We start from the raw sequence: 17,312 nt of genomic DNA, 5'->3' as shown, positions 1-17,312 counted from the left end.
ATGTGAGTGAATTTTATGTTAATGTTAACACTATCTAAATGGTGTGATTAATAATAGATAATTTTATGGATGCAGTTTTACTTTCTGGAAAAATGCAAAAGTTGATCTCTTGTGCTCCATTTTCAAGCCTGTATATTTCTTGGCAAAGTCTTCAGCAATATTCATTCTCTCTCTAATTTCTGAATATATTTGCAGATCCCAATTAAATTCTATGTTTGAAGTAATGGTGTGAATTTGGACATTTCCCTGTATCTGCAAGCCACCTGTGAGCAATTATTCTATTTTCGATGATTGTGCTGGGTTTCTTTCCAGCTGGCGTGAAATTCAGCCATGAACTGTTCCTTTCATTAATAGCTCAGACAACACTTTTGCTTATGTGTGCCTGTGATGAAGGCCAGTATTACTGATTTATTATAAGTATATTTGCAGGTAGCATCATTTTATTAGCTGTTTGGCAATGACTCTACCTGGGTATTACATGTAAATTCTGATCGCTAAAGATCAAGATTGTATCAGGTTTACCCTCATTATTTACTAGTCGTCTCTAGATTAGCAACCTAAAATCCCCTTCTTCTGTACCTCTTATATATTGTTTTAAAATTGATTCACATTTGTATACTTCTGGAATCCTTCATTTTTCTTCAGCTAGCTTCACTCCTAGTTATAATTTCTCCATCCACCATTGCAGTTTGTAATCATTCTGATAAACACAGATATAACCCAATTACTTGCTGTAATTTCATTTATTGCAAATGTATTATTATTGGCTTCCAACCTGCCCTTACCTCAAATTTTCATTTACAATGTATATTCTCCACCTTACTTTGAAAGTAGTTTACTATGATGCTGCTATCATTAGCAGACTACCTGGCCTTACCCCCACCTCTAAAACTATTTAGGTCTATTAGCTTTTAATGCTAACTGTGGGATTTTATTCTCTCTGAGGAAAATGCAATTAAAGAAATATTACAAAGTGGCATCAGTGCCTCTTCCACATTATAATTGATACCTTACTATCTCCAACAGCCTTTTATATTTCAGAATATTACCCATTACCATAATTTTGATCAAATATACAAAGCAAGCTCATCCATTACAGAATTTCCTAATACAGTCCCATAACCTTTTACATCAAAACGCTTGCCTATTTACCTGCCTATTCCTTAAGCAATATCAAAGTAAAATTGCTTTATTTCAACACTACTTAGTCTCTTATGAGTCTCTTAAGATAAGTGTATCAGGAGAAATACATCGTAACCCTGGGCTCCCAATTTATACTCGGACATCTGCCTCTGTTGTAATAATTCATTCTAAATATCTAAATTTAGACTGGGCACTTCTAGTTGTACACCCTGTGCTGGCTGTTATAACAACTTAGTGCAAAAACAATTTTTTGCCTGTTTTTCCAACATTCAGTAAAATTATTCATTTCTAACAGGTAACAAACCTGGTACCAGAATAGGCAGTGGAGTTGTACTTCTCATAAAAAGTATGTGCAGTTAGACATTTGACAGGTATCACAAGCTAACATTGTTTCTGATGATTCCCAAAACAGGCTTTCTTTGCAACTCCTGATATGCCAAACATATAAAACTATATAGAGTGGTAGCTTATATCCCTCTTTTTTCATCCATCTCCTCTTTTGAAAATTTAATAAAAAAGATGTTGCTGATGGCGTTCCTCACAACACAGTACTACTTGGCATCATCAATATTAATTAAAGGCAGATGTATGAAATGAAACCACTTTACCACCTACTATTGTTACTATAGAAGTAAACTTGTGTTTGCATATAAAACATTTAATGGTATTTTCTTGTGTAGTAGCTCGGATATGGACATATGCACAAACCTGTCAATATTCAGTCACAAAAATGCCAATTTTATACAAAAGTTAAATTCTGCTAAGCTGAAGAGCTGCTATATAACCTAAATAAAATCAGTGAAGTAGAATAAATTACGACAGAATTCCAAGTAGTGCAAATCAAATTAAACATTTCATTGAAACTTGGTTTGGTTCCTGGGCCTAGAATAAAATTTAAAGATGTCATTGTTCCTGTACAGTCCTCAGACCTGAACAATGGTATTAAACTTACAAATGTATGTCACTGCCTCCACGCATTAAACATGAATCTCAACCTTTTATGCCTTGGACATACAGTAAAGTATACAACCATACCAAATCTGTCCTCTAGCAATAAGTGTCTTCTTGATCTAATTATTTCTAATATTTCTTACACATCTTAAACTTATAATCTTTGGTAATGACCTGAGTAATCAGCCATCATCACCAACCCCCCTTTTGCACATATTCTACATGAGGTTGTGGTGTCTTGTCAAGTGTCGCTATCCACCTATAATCAATACCACTCTCCTGCTTCTTCAATACTCGTGTCTGACTGTCACAGGACTTATCTCACACAATTCATTCACCTCTTAGCTGGATATACTTGTTTCCTCTTGCCTTATTCCTGTCTGTCCTAAATTTTCTTCACCAGATTGTCTTCTACTTTCCTGCACATGTGCCAGAACCATTGTAATCTGTTATCTTTAATCTTTTCTGCAGTTAGAGTGCCTTTGGATTCTACTCTTAGGTCCTCATTTCTTCATCTGTCCCATGGTGCACATCCTATCACCTATCTGAAGCACTTTATTACCATTACCTCTGGATTCCTTAGCTGCGCTACTTTTACTGCCCAGGTTTCTGTACCATACAGTAATACTGGTCACACCATTGTTTTGTACAGCTTACTCTTAAGCTTCTTTGGCATTCTTCTGTCATAAACTACACCAGACACTCTGGACCAATTGGCTGCAGCCCCTCTGATTTTATCTTTGACCTCCTCATTCAGACTTAACATTTCCTCAACCATCCCTCCCAGATACTCGAAGCTATTAACCTGGTCCACTATGTTCCCTTCTATCTCAATTCTCATCTTCTCGAACTCCACTATTTGCTGCCATTACAACTGTCTTATCTGTACTCAATTTCATCCCATGTGCCCTCAGTTTTCCATTCCATTCCTCTATCCTTTGCTGAAGTTCATGTTGAGAGTCTGCCTGAAATGGCACATCGTTTGCATACAGCAACTTTATTGATCTGCCCCCCCCCCCGATCTGTTTGCTAATATAGTCCATCACCAGTATGAACAGCAGTGGGCACAGAGCTGAACCCAGGTGCACATCCACTCCCACTGTGAGCCCCTCTGTGAGACTGAACACTGTTTGTACTTGAATCACTGGATCTTTGTACATAGCCTGCACTAATTCTGCTGTTGTTTCTGGGACTTCAAACCACAGCAGGACTGCCCAAATCAGCTTTCTTGGGACCTTGTCATATGCTTTCTCCAAGTCTAGGAATACCCAATTGGATTCTTTCCTCATCTCTAGCTTCTTCTCAACTATCTGTCTCACTGCAAACATTGAGTCAGTTGTGCTGCATCCAAAACTGAATCCAAACTGCTCATCTCCTACCTTACTTTCTACTACTCTGAGTATCCATTTATCAGTCACACTCTCCAAAACGTTCATGCAGTGTGACAGGATTTTGATACCGCTGTACTGCCCACAGTTGTGAATGTCCTCTTTGGTCCTGAACACCGGCACTAGTAATATCCATTCATCTAGGATACACCTTTCTATCTACACTGTTATGAAATGTGTACCTGAGTAATCAATGTCCTGTTGAACACGTATGGTCATGGTCATCCAAAACAATGAATCTCCTGCAAATAGTAATTGGCAGACCATTTTAATGAACAAATATATATATATATATATATATATATATATATATATATATATATATATATATATATATATGTGCAGATCTATTTCATACTATCATATTACCAGATAATCGAACATCACAACCTTGAGACCATAAACATGAAAAATCACATAAGCAAAAGGTCAGAAGATCATATGCCAGAATACTGAAGTGTAATGCAAACTTTAAAGGGTAAGTGAGTTAGTGGTGCACTGTCACTTTAAGGTTTTGTAGTGAGAACGTATGGAAGCCCCCCCTGCAAAAGTGAGTGAAGGTAGAAATGATAGGTTTGGTTGTTTTCTGTTTTTTTGATGTTTTGGGACTCATTGCTTTAGGATTCGTTGTTTTAAACTTTCACTTATATGATTTTTCGTGGTTATGGTCTTGACGTTGTGACATTCGATTATCTGGTAATTCAATAATATGAAGCATATATAGATATATATATATATATATATATATATATATATATATATATATATATATATATAAAAATATGCATAAATATATACATATATATATATATATATATATATATATATATATAAATATATACATATATATATATATATATATATATATATATATATACACACACATCGGTCTACTTCTTCCTTCCTCTTTCGGCTTTTCCCGGTTAGGGGTCGCCACAGCGGAACTCCGGTCCGCTAATGATTGGCAGTAGATTTTTACGTGCTGGCTTGCCAGGCCTAACGCACAACCTTCAACAAAGGAACACCCATTCACGCATGTCGCCACACAGAAGACGTTCTGAGAATCGAACGGGCAACGTCTAACTGTGAGGCGACAACGCTACCGCAGCACCACCACACATCAGTCTACTTCAAAGCATCTAAAACTCATAACATCAAATTTCATAACATCTAATACTACAAATCACAAGAAAATAACAAACCCTCCACATATAATGACACCAAACTACCAAACACACTTTTTAGTACATTTCTGCAAGGGTGCGAGACACCCTGCACACCCCATGCCCCCCCCCTGTAAATTAAATATACCAACTCCCAGATCTCACTACAGTGGGAAAAAGTTAATTTCCTAACCCCACTGTATGAAGCCTCCCTGCAGGAACGTAGTAAAAAGTTTGTTTGGTAGTTTGGTGTCATTATATGTGGAGGGGATGTTATTTTCACGTGATTTGTAGTGTTAGATGTTATGAAATTTGATGTTATGGGTTTTAGATGTTTTGGGTTTTAGATGTTCTGGTCTCAATGTTATGAAATTAGATGTTATGGGTTTTAGATGTTTTGAAGGGGACCTATATATATATATATATATATATATATATATATATATATATATATATATATATATATATATATATATATATATATATATATATATATACTTATTTATATATATATATTTTTTTATTTATATATACTGATAGCCCAAATAGTACAAGGGATTGTGAGTTCTTTCTCAAGGCACAGATGAATTAGTAACAGTGCTGATGTAATAATTAAAATATGTGTACTGAAGCAATTAAATCTCCTTTGGGAAGAATTGATGGAATGCAATACAACTGTGGCTTCATGTTCAGCATATATTGAGAGAAAGAAATAGATTTTTATTGCAAATTATACTCCAGAAGGTATGTATATGCCAACATTACTCACTGTGCTGGACTCTTCCATATATACTTTGAAATTTGTTTCAACCACTGAAGTTAAAAGCTACATGTTGTAAATGTGGAAAACTGGGACATAAAAATATGTCATTTAGAGCAATTTGCTTGTAAATAATTTCCTGCTTTTGCACTACATCAGGTAGTGCACACAGTGCCAAATGGTGTTTTCTCAGCATTGGCACAAGTGTTTGGCAGCTACTTTTGCTGGTGGAAAATCTTTTTATATTCTTCTCCTATGATCATGCCACTGAGTTTAAAAGTAAACTTTAAGTTTAGTGACATCATGGTAGTGAAAGTGTGAAGTGCATCCATAAATTTTAATTGGGTGCACTAATGAGCAGATACAGCAGTGCACCCATTAAAATCTAGGGGAAGAGTGCTCTTTCTGCCTACAGTGATGTCAGGATGGACCACACTAACTTTACTTGGTCCATGGTTTAATGAAAAGTTTATGAAGCTTTTTATTAAAAATATAATTCAAACAAATTCTAAATTAGAACAGCGCAAATGCATTCCGGCACCTAACTCACTTGGTGCCATGAAGCACCCACTATCATGACCAAATCACTTTAAGTTATGGCCCCCACCCAATGAGCAAAAGTAGCTATTTTCATGAAAAGAAAACAAAAATGTTTCTAAAGAAGAAACACATTTGTTAATGTTTTAAGTGTTAAACAATAAAGGAAAACAATTATTTATATCTTCTTTTCAGATGACTAATAAACAATTGATGTGGATATCCCCATTAGTCATTTCTAAAGACTGAAGCACAGACAATACTCTGAAGAGACAGCTAGTGATAAAGCACCAAATAACAAAACTACATAAACCTAAGGACCAATCTCTGTACATGGCAGACCCACTCAAGTAAAATCATTCAATGAAGAAATCCAGCAAAACATAGCAGCATAAAACATGAGTTAATAAAACAATAAAGTTAAACATTTAGCACTTTCATGGATCACAGTCCACTTCTTCAGACTGTATACTAGCATGAAACTAATTCACAAACTTATACATCCTTTTAAATTAAAAGGACCAATGAAAAACACTATGAGTCATATGTCTGAAACTTCAGTTGCAACAAAGTATCACCTGTTTAGATTCCTTACCTTAAGAGCAGGTATTAAAGACACCTTTCCATTCAGACCATAATATTTGCCTGCCTGCAATTGAAGAATCCAGTAACATTCCTCAGTTCCCTCTTAGCAGACAGATTGCCGAGCCTAAGATCTTCCTTTATTTTCCCTACGAACCATCACTTCAAGAATGGCATTTCATCAAAAATGCCATTCATTGAATTCCCCTCATGAGAGGGGCTGCCCCCCACTAATTAGATGTACCAACTATAAGATCACACTACAGTTGGGAAAGTGCAAATTTCCCACTCTTTACTGTACCATGATCTCAGTATGAACAGTTTGATGTGATTGCACTGAAAATACTGTTCAATGAGTTGATTTTTTGCTGAACTGATTGGAACCCTAAAAATATAGTTAGCGGCCAAGAGATGGGAATCTCATGGTTTAATACTGACCAGAATGGGTTTGAAGGAGATATTGAAATCATGAATTAAGAACTGTTAGAAAGAGTCTCTAGTTGCAGAGAATTAAGAGAAGGGCTTTCTAATTTTAAATTGTTACAGAATAGCAGGGCCAAGCCATGCTTTTCAGAGCAGCTACAGTATGATCAGAAAGATAATGACAGAATTATTACTATGGGAACACCTGTCTCCCTATATTATTCTAGTAATGTAGTGAGTATTTGTGAAGTTATTAAAAGGAATTGGCATGTTTTGAGATCTGATGTCAGAATCAACCAATTGATAGGAAAGGATCCAACATTTAGATTTAAGAACAGAAAGTCTCTCAAGAGACTTCTCTGTTATAATCATGGAGAAGCCAGGAATATTCAGGAAAAAAGGAATGTTTCCATGTGGCAGATGTAATTTCTGCCATTTTATTAAAAGAGATGGTCTCTTCATGTCAAACATAAGGAATACATTCTTAATGCAGCGGTGAACTGTTCCACAAAACATGTGGTTTATTTAGTGCTCTGTTAACAGTGTAAATGTTTTCACATTGGGAAGACTGATCATTCTCTTATGGAAAGGATGAGAGAACATATTAGAGATGTTAGGCAGCGGAATGATAAGAATCCATTAGCGAAGCATGTTATAGATGTAGAGGGTGGTCATAGTTTTAAGTTTATGGTTACAGAGAAAATAACGGAAGATCTTAGGCTTAGCAATTTGTCTGCTTAGATGGAAAATAGGAACTTTACTGGATTCTTCAATTACAGGCAGACAATATTATGGTCTGAATGGAAAGATCTCTTTAAGACCTTTCCTAAAGGTAACGGATATAAACAGGTGATACTTTGTTGCAACTGAAGTTTCAAACATGTGACTCATGTAGTGTTTTTGATTGGTCCCTTTAATTAAGAGGTTGTATAAGTCTGTGAATGAGTTTTATGTTTGTTTATGGTCTGAAGAAGTGGACTGTGATCCATGAAACACTGACCATTTAACTTTGTTGTTTTATTAAACCGTGTTTTATGCTCCTATGTTTTTCTGGATTTCTAAAACTTCTTTATTGAAAATGTTAACCAAGATCAACAATACTTCCTCCATGTAACCTGACAATGTACTAGATTGCTTATTTAATAGTGAGAAACATGCCCTTCCAGAAACACTTCCTATACTGTTTAACCTACATTTAACTACTGATTTTGGTGCTGATAAGTAGTGCACTGCAGTGGTGATGTCCACTCCATAGGAGTGGCCTTAAAATCAACCAGGATCATTACAGACCAATCAGCCTTACAAGCTTCATCTACAATGTCATGGAATGTATTATAACTTACCTCAAAAACTATGAGGTAAAGAATCTTAATAGACTTGACCCCCAGAAGTTTTGCTTTTGAAAGGTAGATCTTGTCTATTTAATCTCATAAACATTTCAAAAGTGTTACAAAGGCTGTGCATGGTGACCATGGAGTGCACACATCATATCTTGACTTGGTCAAGACCTTTGGCACCATTCCCCATACTGGCATCATGCAAAAGCTAAATGCTTTAAAAATTGACCCATATATGGCAATATTAATAAAAAACTGGCTGAAGACAAAACCCATAGAGTGTGAGTTACAACTGTCTCATTAGAAAGTATAAAATTGGCCAGCAGTGTACCTCAAAGCTCAGCCATAGTACCTCTTCTTTTTGATATTTACTTCCCAGATCTGCAAGTAGATAGCAAAGATATTTGGCTAACAATGTTTCCAGATGACTGCAAACTGGGGGTTGTTGTTAAGTTACCCTATGACACTCAAAGAGTTCAGCTAAATACTGTAAAGTTTAGTATCCCCACTTTTGGAGGACAACTCTCCCCCTAATCATATTGTATAAACAATATATCACTACAAAATCAAAATGGAATCAGAGACCTAGATACTTGGGTTGATGACTGCTTCTCTTTTTGCCATCATGTGAAAATGGTTGTGGGCAAATCTTTTCATTTGGCCAACTAATTGCCAAAGGAATATCATCAAGGTCCAAAGAGGTAATCACTTCCTTATACTCAGCATTGATTGGGCCAGTTCTACAGTGCAACATGCCCTTTGGAATTTGTCTCACTAAGCATATCAAACAATTAGAAAGATCCCTAAGGTTCCTAACTAAAAAGACCACAGGCCCAATGTCCCTAGGCTACCAAGAGAGTCTGGAAGCTTTATCCCTTTATTCAATGTGCTAGATTTCTGAGGAGAGACGTCTGTTTCGCTTGCTGTACCATCAGAGACCTGATTTTCCAAGACCTCCTGTTTCTCTGTAAGCCCATTATCACCACCAGCACTAAAACCATTAGCCTAAATCTTTACCAGCAGATAAATAAAATATGTTGGAGGAACAGATTTATATCCCAGCACTTCCTACAATTCTGGAATAAACTTATCCTACATCATGCATACCTCTCAACCGTCCAGATTTTTGAGAGAATGTCCAGATTTTTGCCTCATATTTTTGGTCTGTTCCTCATAAAAATGTATAGTTTTCTGGATTTTTGTGGCAAATCTGTAAGGAATGAATTCACTAAATAATGACAGGCATTTGAGTTTGATGACTTCATATCCTTCATAAAATGCATAGTAATGCAAGTCCTTTTATTCTAACAACTTTCTAAGTTTGGTAAAATACGGTCACTACAACACGTCCACAGCACAAATCAGCCAAGGCTAAATAAAACTACTTATTTTAAGTGCTTTTCGTTTGCTGAAATAAGCAAACTTCTTCAGAACTGAGAGTTCTGAAGAAGTTTGCTTATTTCAGCAAACAAAAAGCACTTAAAATAAGTAGTTTTATTTAGCCTTGGCTGGTTTGTGCTGTGGATGTGTTGTAGTGACCATATTTTACCTGTTTAATGTTTTTTGCTTTCTGAGTTTTTGTTCATTTTAACTTTCTAAGTTTATGAGAACAATACTTAAAATGTTCCCTTATGTTTGGGGCTTTGTCACCCCATTAGTTTTGGACTTGTCTAGAATGTTTTTGTGCTAAGAGGCTGAGATCTATGCCTACACATTATACAATACAACCATTATCTTCCTTAAATATAAATTAGATGAATGGATAGGTACCCACAAATTTACACTGGGATTGGCTGATATGGAATTCCAGGAGAGAGGAGTTATGGCCTGAAGGAGAGTACAGGCAAATAATGAGTAATCAATAAACTTAGTGACTTTGTGGTATTTATGATTGTATGAATTTACTAATACAGGAGCAACAGTGTGAATTATATTGGAAAAAATGTACCACTCGGTCTGTTTAAAGAAATCATTACAAGCCACAGCAGTTGAATTTAACATCTGTACTAGACAATCACTGGCAGATTCAGTAAGATTATGACTACAGTGACATATGAAAGGAAAGTTACAGTTGTCATTATTCTTGAAGAGAGATTATTCCTTTTTTTTTTTTTTGTGCAGTTGGAACTGATCAAAGAAATTGTGTTAAACATAAAACCAACACAGCTTTTGAATCAAAGTCTGCAACATGAAATTAAGTTTATAGAAGAAGTGCTGGAAGTGTCTCAAGAGGGACTATATATACTGAGTTGGATGAAAGCCACCATTTTGGTGCAAACAGTTTTTTTTTTCTAAAGTTGTGTTCACAGTCAGCAAAGATGTAGCTAGATTGCTTAGTGCCCTGGGCAGTGGACCAATATGGATATGCCTGCCTAAGGTATCACTTGACTAATGTAACATTTTTAGCTTCTCCCCTATCTGTTTGTCTGTCTCTCTCTCCTTTTTTATTAGATTATAGCAACCATGGCTGCATCACCATTCAAGGAAAGCAATGCATACAATTTTAATTTCTGGGCTTTCTGTTTGGTGCCACCCATGATCTTGATAACAACTCACAGAACCTCAGAGTGAGACTGTGATTCATTTTCTAATGCATGGTGGGTGAGAACAAGCAGAAAATCCAGAAACTTTGAACAACAAAGGGTGATGGTTACAACACTATTGGGAATCTGCTGTAAGCAGCACTGTGAGGGGATGCAAAAGGCTGAAAAGGAATGAAGTGGTCAGGCTAATCTATGAAGATAGTTCCAGTTTGCAGCAGAAGTTGTTTTTAACCCTTGCAGACAACTAGGTATTTATACCTCATAACTACCTCTAATTTTGGAAAATGTCTGGTTTAATGATAAATTGTTGATGGCAGTGGTCACTAATTACATACATTTTATTTTTCAGATCTCATACCTTTCACAAAAACATACTAATACAAAATATGTTATTCTAGCACAGTGATATTGGAGCAATATTTAAAACCATCCCTGATTTTAGGCCTTGTTCTCAATTCTTCTACTAAGAGGTTGGATGTTATTCGCACACAATACTGTATGGCATTTATTTTATTTAATTTTTATTTTATAATAGTCAGACATCTGATATGTATACATACAAAGTAGCTATAATTGCTGTCTCTGCCTGTCAAGGAAAATTACGGTCTGATGTTGTTTACTCATTATTCTGGCTTTGCAGAACTAATGTGATTTGTGTAAAACAACTTGGAATACTTAAAGCTACTGATTATGAGGGACAAAGTTGAACTACATTACATGGCCATAATAACTAGGCATCTGAAGTTTACACCAAAGTGGCTATAGCTGCTGGATGGGAGTGGGGGCAGTCTGTGGATGCAACTAATTGACCTTGTCTTTTGTTAAGCTTAAACATAGTCTGGCTTTGCAGGACTAGTGTGCATTTGTGTGAAGTAAGATGGAATACTTCACAGTTTAGTTCTGCAAAACAAGCTTGATGCAAGTTACTATGATTGTTATTATTTTTTACCACAGTCAGATCAGACATCTGAGGTATACACAGTTACAGAAGTGGCTGTAATTGATGGATGCAGAGGCCATCATGAGGAAAAGTGATTTAGTCCTGTTATTCTTTGATCACTGTTGAACAACACTCACTGATCCATTGTAGTAGAAGTAGTGTCAAACAATCCATTGTATTTGTTGAAATCAGTACAAAATTAGTATTGTTGTGTCTAATAATTGTGTGTGTATCGGAGGGTTCAATGTATTTAACATTAACAAGTTGAATATATTTTGCATTCTATCACAAATATCTTCCTTATACAGAAAAAGTGGCTATCTCTGATGGCCTGGCAAAAGCAGGATGCACACACCACTCCCTATTGCAGATGAAGACCAAGAAAATAGATAAAAAGAGTCCTTTCATAGCTGAAAATCAGAAAAACATATACATAATGGTTCATTGATTTGCACTGTCAACACTCTTGTTTTGCTACATTGCAACTCATTGCTACAGCTGACTGAATCTAAAAAAATATGATCTTCAGATTAGGCAAATATCTCTTATGTATCTACAAAATAACATTTTGTAAATTGTGTCAAATATGTTTGCAACAGTTCCTAACACACAAACATGACTGTTTAAATGACTGCTGATACTGTTTGCTAGATACAAATGGTACCTCTTCTACTGTGTCAGTCATGCCCTCCTTTGTCAAGTACTTGCTACTGCAATGCCAGCAAGTCAGAATGAAACAGTTATGAAGTCATAAAGACTAGCAAGAGAAGAATATCAGCACAGTTAAACAAAATGAAGAAGCTGCACAAATTTTTCCCAGTGAAAGGACAATTAATACACGTGTGTGGTGTCTACATATGATTTATAAACCAAGCTGCTGATAGAGAAATAAGTCCTTCGCTAGATGAGAAGAACTTAATTGCAAACATGACTGGTAGAACTGTGCTCTTAAAAAATGATTTAATATTTCATTTTCAACAAGTATGATTTGACAAAAACATATGCAAACTACAAACATATGCAAATGTTTATTTTTGTATAATAGATTACCAGCTGTAGTTTTATCTGTTCCCTCTATTTTTCAAAGAGCTCTTGAAATGTGATAATGTATTATGCTGATTAATTGGTCACTGAGAAGACTGAAAATGAATACCTCAATTACTTTCAGAATGTATTATAGAGACAGCAAGCATGCATGTTTATATGCAGTCTGAGAGTAAAAGCAATCAAAAGGAGTGTTTGGCCAGCAATGCACTGAAGGTCTGGGGCATTTGCTAGATTAAAAAAAAATATGTAGCCCCCCCCCTCCCTGCATACACACACACACTTTTGTGAAATAATTACAAACATTTTTAGGCTTAGTGAATGACTACAAGATTTAGAAACTGCTGAAGGATCAGAGATCCTGGCAATATATGCATCAACAAACAAACACATTAAAATATGTGAAGAATTACATATCTGAGAACAAGTAATTGTGTATTATGACCAAAACGTGCCACTTATATTAATTTGCAATGTCTTCCACATGACATTGGTGCTGTGATTTAGTATGTTATGACTTTAGGTGGACAGTGACCAAATGGTCATGGTTCTGGAACTCTTTCTCAATCAGAAATAAAAGTTGCAAGTATACACCAATAAGAACACTGAAGTCCAAGAACTCCCAGAAGCTAATGAAACCACACAATTACGAACTCCAGCAAAAACTGGATCGCTTAAAAAGTTTCCTTTTAATATCAATGTCCACAATCTCGATAAAACAGTTAAGCGCTTTCACCCACTGAATGTGGGCTTCATAAGAACATCTTAAAAAAACTTAACTACACTTTTAAATACTACATTTTGGAGCCACCTGAACACTGAAAATTCCTTAAAGTGATCAGTGCACTAAAAATATAAAAAGTGTGTGAAATATACTATATATTGTTCCTATATGCATATACCACATCATAATCTAAAATAAATATTAAAAATTAAAACAATTACAAATATAATAAATATTACACAAGGATGCATAAAAAACACAAATGTCTAATTACATTGAACATCCTATAATTATATCCTAAAATGTACATAACTGAAATACTCATATATCTATGTATTTTCTTTCCTTGTATTACCTCATGTAATGAACTACTTTATACTTGTTGATATAACATTACATTAAGATACTACTTAATACAATATTCTGATAAAGTTGTTTGTATTTAACTAAGGTACTTGTGTTTAAAAATTAAATCTAGTAATACTGTATTATGTGTGCTGTAACTGTTTCCTAACTAATATAGGTTTAATGGGTATGTGGTCATTTAGACCCAGTGGTGTCGAAGCATCAGTAAGTATTTGCCACTCTTTATAACCTAAAGTAGCCTTATAATTACCCCCTCTAGAATCCATCTTAATGTTCTCCAAAATGGCAAATTTGAAAAAATGGATGCCTCCAAACTTTTCTATATGCCTATAAAGAGCATTATTAATGTCTTTTTTCCGGATACTATATAGGTGATTGTAAATCCGTTTTTTAAAACTTCTCTCAGTTTTCCCTATACAGTATCCTGTACATACCATACATTTAGCCATATAAATCACAAGTTTAGAGTTACAGCTGCCTTGTCGAAATTTAATCCTAGTTTTATTAATATTGTCCAATATAATCCCTTCGTCCTCCATTATTGCTTCACATTGATTACAACATTCACATTTTTAGTATGTTTTTCCTGTTGTCCAGGTCTTTTCCTACTATTCCTTGTTCCAAATAGATTTTAATATTCCGACCCATTTTAAACACAAATAAGGGCTTAGGACCTACTATGTCCACTATCTCCTGATCGGCTAACAAAATATTCCAATTGTTAGTCATTATGCTCTTGACCTTGTTAACATGAGGACCAAATACAAGAATGCATGCTCAATAGAATGAATCAGTAGTGATATTCCCCTGTTCTGCTCTAGATGACACCATAGTCTTCCTATTTACTCCTAGTCCTTAGTCACTGATCACTTTAAGGAATTTTCAGTGTTCAGTTGACGCCAAAATGTAGTTACGTTTTTTTAGATGTACTGATGAAGCCCACATTCAGTGGGTGAAAGCGCTTAACTATTTTATCGAGATTGTGGACATTGATATTAAAAGGAAACTTTTTAAGCCATCCAGTTTTTGCTGGTGTTTGTAACTGTGTGGTTTCATCACCTTTTGGGAGATCGTGGACTTCAGCGTTCGTATTGGTGTGTACTTGCAAGTTATTTGTATTTTGAACGCTTCGTTGTTTCTGCAGAAATAAAAGTTGACAAAATAGAACAAAACTCTAACTTTTGTTTTTGGAGTAAAGAATTTTTGTTAGTAGCTCTGGGATAGAAGACAAAAGTTGCTTACATATTATAAGCTGTTATTAACACCATTTGAGGAGCATAAGAGTCTATTCGAGTCTACTCAATATGATAGAAGCAGATATTCAACGTTTTTTTTTCTTTTATTAGTTTATATATTCAGAACATTCAAGAGACCTGATAATGTAGATAATCTCTCAATATTCCCATTATCTTAAACTACTGATAAAAAAACAGAAGTAGCATTGTATATAAATGCTCTAATAGAAGGCCATTACATTTCATTAAAGGCAGAGATGATGGTATGAAAGTTTCAGACAGGTAGCAAACAATCTAGAGTATTATGCTTTGAGATTGAAGGGTAGACTCAAAGACTGAATAAAGTTGTTCATTATAAGCTAAAATGTGAAATGTCCATACAAACATGTTTTCTCTGAAGAACCAGGGTTAATTCTGTATGGATTTTGACAGAAGTATGGCTACTGTGGGGCAATGACAGCAGTCTCCTCAGGGGCAAGGTGTAAGGGGGCACAATTGGAAGTTTCCTATAGACTTCATTACAGGGTCGGCATTCAAAAAAATGTCAGTACGGTAAATAGTGTTAAGACTCTAGTGCTGAAGCATTAAAGCTCTTAGTGGCTGGTAGTGGTGGTATAATATGTATATTAAGCCACTTGCTGCAATGTACACTTGTATTAGCTGGGGAATGCACACCTGTGAGAAAGGATTTTGTTCATTCACTTTATTCATTTATTTATTTGTTTGCTCCTCTACATAGTGGAGTTGAGCACCAGATCAGGGAATGGCACTGCGCACTAGATGAACAAGCTACTGCTCTATATTTTGAGACCCAGATATTGTAAAACTGAAGACTGCTGCATAAAAGTTCATGTGGAAGCCAAGGTTAGATGATGAAACTCAGAAAGATGTGCAGACAGAATGAAAAATGCCTAGTTAACCTCTACTGCCCACATGAAAATTACAAAGAACATGTTGTGAAATGCTGCCAGTGATTTTGCTGGTCTATGCATAGTCAGTCTGTTCATGTTTGTGATAGATAATATTCAAAACTGATGGAGAAATTTCATCTAAATGAGATTATGGCGCAAGCATATTTGCTGATTTTGATTTACAAGAACATATTGTTATTAATCTTGTCATTTAGATCACATCAAAACATTATGTAACTTTGTTAAAGAGTCTGGAATGATCTGTTCCACTTGAACAATGGCCATCATGCTACAGCAAGGGCTTAGCAGTATAGTATGCTTAGACATGTAAGAGCAGAATGAAAGCAATTGTTAAGTAAATGCTGGATGAGGAAAAGTCACTTCTGATGCAAAACAGTGATTCATCCAGTTGTACTGCAGGACAGAACACAACCTTTTTTTAAACAGGAAAGTCTGAATCAGACATGTTTGATTTAATCAAGAAAAAGTTAGTTGCTTCTGCAAAAAAGTAGTATTTAAAGAAAATTCAACTTGGGAAACACACACAGGACAGTTGTCCATTTAATGAACCACATTCAGTTTGTCTTCATATTACCGCGGTGGTGCAGCGGTAGCGTTGTTGCTTCACAGCAAGAGGTTCTCCCGTTTGATTCCCGGCTGGAGCGCGGGGAGTGTCTTCTGTGTGGAGTTTGCATGTCCTCCCTGCGGTTGGGTGGGCATTCGAAAGACATGCGTAAATGGGCGTGCCTTCGTTGAAGGTTGAACATCGAGCTGGCACCTCGGCGTTTGTGAAAATCTGTCAATCATTAGTGGACCAGAGTTCCGTTGTGGCGACCCCTAACCGGGAAAAGCCGAATGACAACAACATTCAGTTTGTCTTCATGATACAAGAAGGGGGGATTCAAATTGGATTCCATTTTTGTAATAATTTAACAGACAGATATCACTTTACTTTCACTAGAAGGAACATGCACTGGTATGATAAAGAGAAGGTATGGAGACATCTAATGGCCAGACAGTTTACAGATACAAAAAAAAAACTAAAAGAACTGAGTCCACCTACAAAAATAATGGATGGCAACAGTAAATACTTACCAAATGCTGAGAGTAAGCTAAACTCTTTGTAAAACACTGCTTTGATTAACTGTTAGTATGATATCCCAGAAATAATTGGATCCATGACAGAGCTACATAGTTCTCGTATGATCCAAAAGAAACCTTGGATATTTGAATATATGATGAGTATATCTACAGTGCATAAATGT

This window comes from Protopterus annectens, chromosome 7.part0, assembly GCF_019279795.1.
Source record: "Protopterus annectens isolate FY-2018-M chromosome 7.part0, PAN1.0, whole genome shotgun sequence".
Classification (NCBI taxonomy): Eukaryota; Metazoa; Chordata; order Ceratodontiformes; family Protopteridae; genus Protopterus; species Protopterus annectens.
Note: the sequence above shows the minus strand (reverse complement) of the source record.